Here is a 7,852-nt window from a genome sequence, read left to right as displayed (position 1 = left end):
CTCGCTCAGCAGCAATATGGCTCCCGCCAACGATTGGCTTCAAAACAGCTCTTCAGAAACAGATGAGTGACATCACGGATACTACGTCCATTATTTATAGTCTATGGTGTGTAGTAGTTTAAGATTCAGAAATGAAGAAAATCACTGCAACTGTCTCTAATGTTTTCTTCTTTTGCTATTTAATGCAGTTAGCATTCTTCTTCGTCTGTTATTTAATGTGGTTAGCAAACAGCTTTAAGACGCTCTGGAGGGAATACTGTATTACAACCAGGCACCGCTAGAAACGATGAAAAATTGTTCTTTAAAATGAGAAAATATTCAAAGTAACTTTTTTTTTACAAAGTGAATAAATATTCAAATATTTGAAAATCATTGCCCATCCTTAAAGGTGACATATCATGCAAAATGGACTTTTTAATGGTTCTTTACCTGAAATATGTTTCCCTGGCATGTCTACAAACCCCCCGAGAATGAAAAGAATCCATTCTGCCCCTGTTCTGATTTCTCCACCTTTCTGTAAATGTGTGTGAAACGAGCCGTTTCAGACTTCAGTGTTTTTGTTACGTCACAACAATATCCGGTCTGTCACGGAGTCAGAGCTCAGAGCTTGTTCAGCCCATAGACTGTATAAAATACAACTCAACCCCTCCTCCGTTTTTCATTACCTGCACACGTGTGCTAACAAGGAGCTTAGGAGGGAGGCATGCTAGTTGTAGGCTGTCTTAACAAACACAAAGGTCAGTTTTACTCCCCACGTCTGCAGATTTGAAGATCTAGTGGATGATTTTTATTTGTCATGGATAAGTGCTAGCGCTAATTAGCATAGCCACATAGCTATATGTTCATAGCTGTAGCTGTAGCTGTAGCTGTAGCTGTGTACCAAGACACACGTCGACATACTGACAAATAAAACAACAAGAAACACTAAATCTGTGACCAATCCTTCAGAAAGGTCCTGCTGCCTTTCTGGTAGAGGTCGGTTTTACTCCCCACGTCTGCAGATTTGAAGATCTAGTGGATGATTTTTATTTATCATGGATAAGTGCTAGCGCTACTTAGCATAGCCACATAGCTATATGTTCGTAGCTGTGTACCAAGACACACGTCTACATGCTGATAAATAAAACAACAAGAAACACTAAATCTGTGACCAATCCTTCAGAAAGGTCCTGCTACAGGCGCCTCTCCGTCAGGATCAGATTCAGAGGGTTGAAGTAACGTGATCTCTGAGCAGTCGTGTATATTCAGCCAACATGTAAACATTAGATCAACGTGCTGGAGAGCCGAGGCACATCCACTTCCGGAGGGGGCGTGGTCAGAGGGAAAACAGAGTGTTCTGAGGAGGACTGAAGAAGAGGGTTTTTCAGGCATGCCAAAATCTGATTTCAAAGTGTTTTTTTGAGCATAAACTTTAAAGACATGTTTTGGGGACCTCTTAGACCAATATATGTTGATGAAAAAAGCGTGATATGTCACCTTTAATAGAACTCTTCAGAGGAGCTTTAATATGCTAACTCACTGCGGGGGGTAGGTGTCAAACACACGCTGTCCAAATGGCCTAAGACTCCGTCAGAGACGCACAAGGCCAGCAGTGAGATCATCTGTCCACAGGGGGCGCCAACATCAACGCAGGCTGAAAGTTCCTCACTGGAGCTTTAATACTGGTAATATTATGACTTTACATTTAGAGTATTACAGCTCTATCTTCATTACATTTCAACTCTGTTCTCTAAATATTAAGACTTTATATCCAAAAGCTCTGATTTTAGTGTGGTCCATATATTCTGGCTCCAAAAGTCCTCAGCTATTTGAGGAAACAAGTCATCTAAATGATGGGACATTAAGGGAACTATAAAACATGACAGAGGGAGGTTCAGTCTCAGTTTGTATCAGTTCTTTGACGCTGCTCCCACAGGACTCCAGTTTATGTGACTTATTTTAATAATTACTGTGACACGAGGTTCATCATCAGCATCCACTGAGATGCATCAAGTCATGAGCAGTCAGAATACAAAACCAGAACAAGTCTTTGATAATGATGTGACACAAGCAAAGAGGAAGCATGTGATGATTTGACTCTTATTAAGAAGCCATATTTTGCATTGGAATAACAGTTTGTAAAAGTGGTGAGTGATATTTTTGTATTGTACATATTTTCCTACGCCTCTGTGGAAATGTGAATGTCTAGTTTGCATTTAGTAATGTAGGAGCTGAATATGATGTCTTCAGTCTCTGTGTCTGAGATTAGCGTCTGATGATTGTTTTTGTGTGTTGAACTCAGAAATATGCAAACACCTTCGAATTAGATGTAAAGTGGAATAAGATGAATCGGTGCTTTTTGAATTTGTGAGACGCTCAAACAGGAACCATTTTTTAAAAAGTGTTTTTTAGAGACGTGTACTTCAATTCTACCAAAACATGTTGAGCTGAACTCAGGTCTTTCTGTGAACGTGTCCTGTCTTTGACTTTGAGCTTGTAGAGGTGTGGGTGTCACCGTACGTCTCGTCATGTTTGATGTGAACTCTCCTTAACATCTCGTACAGGATGACTTTCTGAAGCCATGGTGTAGCCTCCATCCTCGGTCTTGTTTTTAATGTAATAATATTTAGTCACAAATGTTAGATTGATTTCTTGTCTGATTTTAGATTGATGTCACAGATGTATGAGTTTAATAGCAGATGCAGGAGTCTCTTAAAGTCGTCACAACATGTATTTTCTTAAAAGATGTTTTTGTGTAGACTAACCTTTTCTGTAAAGTTATTTTTCCATGAATTATTATTCACTATTTTTCTGTGCTGAATAAAGATTTTAAACACAGTTTGTCCTCTGTTGGTTGTTTTTTCCTCTTTCATTCCAATCCACTTCATTTCATTTCAAAACATGATCAGACTACAGAATTGATCTGATTATCTTATTTAAAATCACCATCCATTCGTGTCTGTTAGTTGAACCATGTGATAAATCCCACACTGTCACTTAAACAAGAATCTAGAGTAAAGGAGTCCCAGTTGAGGGTTTGGTCTTCAGTAATGGCAAGTTCTTGTTCAGGCTGTGATGTCAGCTTGATAGATGAAATAAACTCATGGAGAGACAAATGATTGTCTTTTGTCAAGTTTTATTATCAGCACTCTTTGCAAAGAAGGAGAAAACAAGTCTTCTCTCAGTGGAAGTCAGATGCCCTCTGCCCCCAGAAATGTGAGTTCAAACAGTATATACACTATATTACCAAAAGTATTCGTTCACCTGCCTTGACTTACATATGAACTTAAGTACCATCCCATTCCTAACACATAGAGTTCAATATGATGTCGGTCCACCTTTTGCAGCTATTACAGCTTCAACTCTTCTGGGAAGGCTGTCCACAAGGTTGAGGAGTGTGTTTATAGGAATTTTTGACCATTCTTCCAAAAGCTCATTGGTGAGGTCACACACTGATGTTGGTCGAGAAGGCCTGGCTCTCAGTCTCCGCTCTAATTCATCCCAAAGGTGTTCTATCGGGTTCAGGTCAGGACTCTGTGCAGGCCAGTCAAGTTCATCCACACCAGACTCTGTCATCCATGTCTTTATGGACCTTGCTGTGTGCACTGGTGCACAGTCATGATGGAAGAGGAAGGGGCCCGCTCCAAACTGTTCCCACAAGGTTGGGAGAATGGAATTGTCCAAAATGGTTTGGTATCCTGAGGCATTCAAAGTTCCTTTCACTGGAACTAAGGGGCCAAGCCCAGCTCCTGAAAAACAACCCCACACCATAATTCCTCCTCCACCAAATTTCACACTTGGCACAATGCTGTCTGAAATGTACCGTTCTCCTGGCAACCTCCAAACCCTGACTCGTCCATCAGATTGCCAGATGGAAAAGCGTGATTCATCACTCCAGAGAACGCGTCTCCACTGCTCTATGGTCCAGTGGCGGCGTGCTTTACACCACTGCATCCGATGCTTTGCATTGCACTTGGTGATGTATGGCTTGGATGCAGCTGCTCGGCCATGGAAACCCATTCCATGAAGCTCTCTGCGTACTGTACTTGGGCTAATCTGAAGGCCACATGAAGTTTAGAGCTCTGTAGCAATTGACTGTGCAGAAAGTCAGTGACCTCTTTGCACTATGAGCCTCAGCATCCGCTGACCCCTCTCCGTCAGTTTACATGGCCTACCACTTTGTGGCTGAGTTGCTGTTGTTCCCAAACTCTTCCATATTCTTATAATAAAGCTGACAGTTGACTGTGGAATATTTAGGAGCGAGGAAATTTCACGACTGGGTTTGTTGCACAGGTGGCATCCTATGACAGTTCCACGCTGGAATTCACTGAGCTCCTGAGAGCGACCCATTCTTTCACAAGTGTTTGTAAAAACAGTCTGCATGCCTAGGTGCTTGATTTTATACACCTGTGGCCAGGCCAAGTGATTAGGACACCTGATTCTGATCATTTGGATGGGTGAGTGAATACTTTTGGTAATATAGTGTATATCAGAGAATGAAAACAGGTGTGGTACAATGACAGGAAGCTTCTTCCAAAAAAGGTAATATCCTGTGGTCCAACAAAGATCATTGATGGGTAGAATACATGATCTGTAAAAGAAGGAGTTATGGGAATACAGGAAACCTTACTTCTTATCAAACAAAAGCCTTCTGAGTACGACCTCAGAGAACTGCACCTGCAACAGATCCTATCAGTCTTACAGAAGCACAGAGAAACACAAAGCACAACAGTTTAAAACTTTGGAATAGAAATGTTAAATCTAAATGTTTAAATGTGAAAAGTTGAATAGAACTGTTAAATAGAACTGTTAAATATAAATGTTAAATGTGAATAGTTGAATATAACTGTTAATTAAATATAAATGTGAAATGGGAATAGTTAAATACAACTGTTAAATATAAATTTAAATCGAAATGTTAAATGTGAATAGTTGAATATAACTGTTAAATCTAAATGTTAAATATGAATAGTTGAATATAACTGTTAAATATAAATTTAAATCGAAATGTTAAATGTGAATAGTTGAATAGAACTGTTAAATAGAACTGTTAAATATAAATGTTAAATGTGAATAGTTGAATATAATTGTTGAATATAATGTTAAATGTGAATAGTTGAATAAAACTGTTGAATATAAACGTTAAATGTGAAAAGTTGAATATAACTGTTAAATAGAACTGTTAAATATAAATGTTAAATGTGAATAGTTGAATATAACTGTAAATTAAATATAAATGTTAAATCTAAATGTAAAATGGGAATAGTTAAATACAACTGTTAAATATAAATTTAAATCTAAATGTTAAATGTGAATAGTTGAATATAACTGTTAAATCTAAATGTTAAATGTGAATAGTTGAATATAACTGTTAAATATAAATTTAAATCTAAATGTTAAATGTGAATAGTTGAATATAACAGTTAAAAAAATATAAATGTTAAATATAAATGTTGAATAAAAGAAGAAAAGTTAAATATAAATGTTAAATGTGAATAGTTGAATATAACTGTTAAATATAAATGTTATATTATAAATGTTAAATATAAAGGTTAAATATGAATAGTTAAATACGAATAGTTAAATACAACTGTTAAATATAAATGTTAAATATAAAGGTTAAATATGAATAGTTAAATACAACTGTTAAATATAAATGTTAAATCTAAATGTTTAAATGTGCAAAGTTAAATCTAAATGTTAAACATAGATATAAATGTTAAATCTAAATGTTAAATATAGATATAAATGTTAAATGTGAAAAGTTAAATTTTCAGACCAATCCCTGCCATCAGGAGCCAAATGATGAAACCAATCAGATCCTGTCCTGCCGTTCTGCCCGCCTCCTGCAGAGCGTACATTTCCTGTTTGTTTGTGTTTTTAACTTTCACTATGAGAATGTTTTGGTGTTTTCTTACCGCTGAGTGAGACATGAGTTGACGTAGTGCAAAACACAAACCATGTACTGAGGACCGGTTTTGAATCAGTCTCCATCATATGGTCATGAATCAGCGGCACTCGTGCATGTGAGCGGGGGCGTCGTTTTGGAGGAGCTCCGAGGGGAGGGGGGGAGGGGTTAGACAGAGTCCTGAGGAAATGCTACATTATAATTCATACTAGTTTTCTGTGGCTACCAACCCTAGCTTTAACACTTAGATTTAACATTTAACACTTAGATTTAACATTTAACACTTAGATTTAGCATTTCCATTTAACAAGATGGGTCAAAAGTTAAACAAGTCAAAATGGATTTTTTTAATGAGTGGTTCATTTGAAGATGTACAAACATTGTTAAAGTAGTCAAAGGAAGAAGATGTGATCATTAACAAAGTTTGACATGAACAGGATCACAGGAATGATGAGTGGTGCATGTAAGAGGTCATACAGAGGTTAGAGGGTACCTTGAAACAGATCTGCTGAGTGACAAAATAATCTACAAATAAATGACACTCCATGAACTCTAAGCGGAGGTCCAACAGGAATCAAAAGGGAAGTCAGGGGCTGATCATCAAGGTTCCTCAGGGACAGCAGCAGGACTCCCTGAGCTGAAGGTGATCTCAGTTGAGGCAGCAGAGAGTGATGTGGAGGAGCAGGTCAGTGTTTAACCATGATTCTACATGGTTATATAATAAAGCCCCTCAGCAGCAGATTGTTCCTGCTGTTTTTAGATTCATTAAACATTCACATCATGGAGGCTGCTGTGTTCCTGTCTCAGGTAGAACATGATGCTGAGTCATAGATGTCACTCTACCTGCTCTGTAGAACATTAGAAACACTGCAGCTCGAGTACTGACTAGAACCAGAGCACATCTCTCCAGTGTTAGCTTCTCTACACTGACTCCCCATAAAATCTAGACTAGAATTTAAAATCCTTCTTCTGATCTACAAAGCTCTTAATGATCAGACACCTTCATATCTTAAAGAGCTCATAGTGCCCTATTACCCCTCTAGAACACTATGCTCCCAACATGCAGGCCTGCTGGTCCTACCTAAAGTCTCTAAAAGTAGTATGGGAAGTAGAGCCTTCAGTTATCAGGCCCCTCTTCCTTTGGAGTCTGTCGGGGGGTCAGGGTCGGGGGGGCAGACACCCTCTCTACTTTTAAGAGTAGGCTTCAAACTTTCCTTTTTGATAAAGCTTATAGTTAGATCTGGATCAGGCTTGGACCAGCGCTTAGTTATGCTGCTATAGGCTTAGACTGACACACTGGGATCCTGTCTTTCCCTCTCCTCTCTCTGCCTGTCTCTTACTTTAACTCTTCCTGTCCCATTAAAGTTACTAACCATAGACCTTTCTGGAGTCCCTGAGCTCCCTTGTCTCGTAGGTTCCTCTGAGCTGCCGTAGACGTCCTCCTGCTGTGGACGTTCCAGACTCCAGCTGATACGGACATGCTGGACTCCAGCAGCAACAGCTACTACTACTCATCTCATCACCATCACCGCTCCCTCTCTCTCTTATTCTCCTCTATCCCTCTTTCCAGACCCAACTCGGTCGAGGCAGATGGCTGTCTAACATGAGTCTGGTTCTGCTCGAGGTTTCTGCCTGTTAAAGGAAGTTTGTCCTCTCCACTGTAACTAGCTAAATACTGTGAGGTGCAATGCTCATGGTGGATTAAGGTGGGGTCAGACTGAGTCTTACCCTGTCTTGGTGTTGGGTCTCTGTTCATAATTTGACATAGAGTGGTCTAGACCTGCTCTGTTTGTAAAAGAGTCTTGAGATAACGTTTGATGTGATTTGGCGCTATCCAAATAAAGATTGATGATTGATTGATTACCTGTCCAGGGTGTACCCTGCCTGAAGCCAGCTGGAATAGGCTCCAGCCAACCATGACCCCCAATGGGATAAGCGGTCAAGATAATGGATGGATGGATGGAT

The sequence above is a fragment of the Notolabrus celidotus genome, chromosome 9 (genome assembly GCF_009762535.1).
Source record: "Notolabrus celidotus isolate fNotCel1 chromosome 9, fNotCel1.pri, whole genome shotgun sequence".
Classification (NCBI taxonomy): Eukaryota; Metazoa; Chordata; class Actinopteri; order Labriformes; family Labridae; genus Notolabrus; species Notolabrus celidotus.
The sequence above is the reverse complement of the archived record's forward strand: the minus strand, read 5'-3'. Positions refer to the sequence as shown.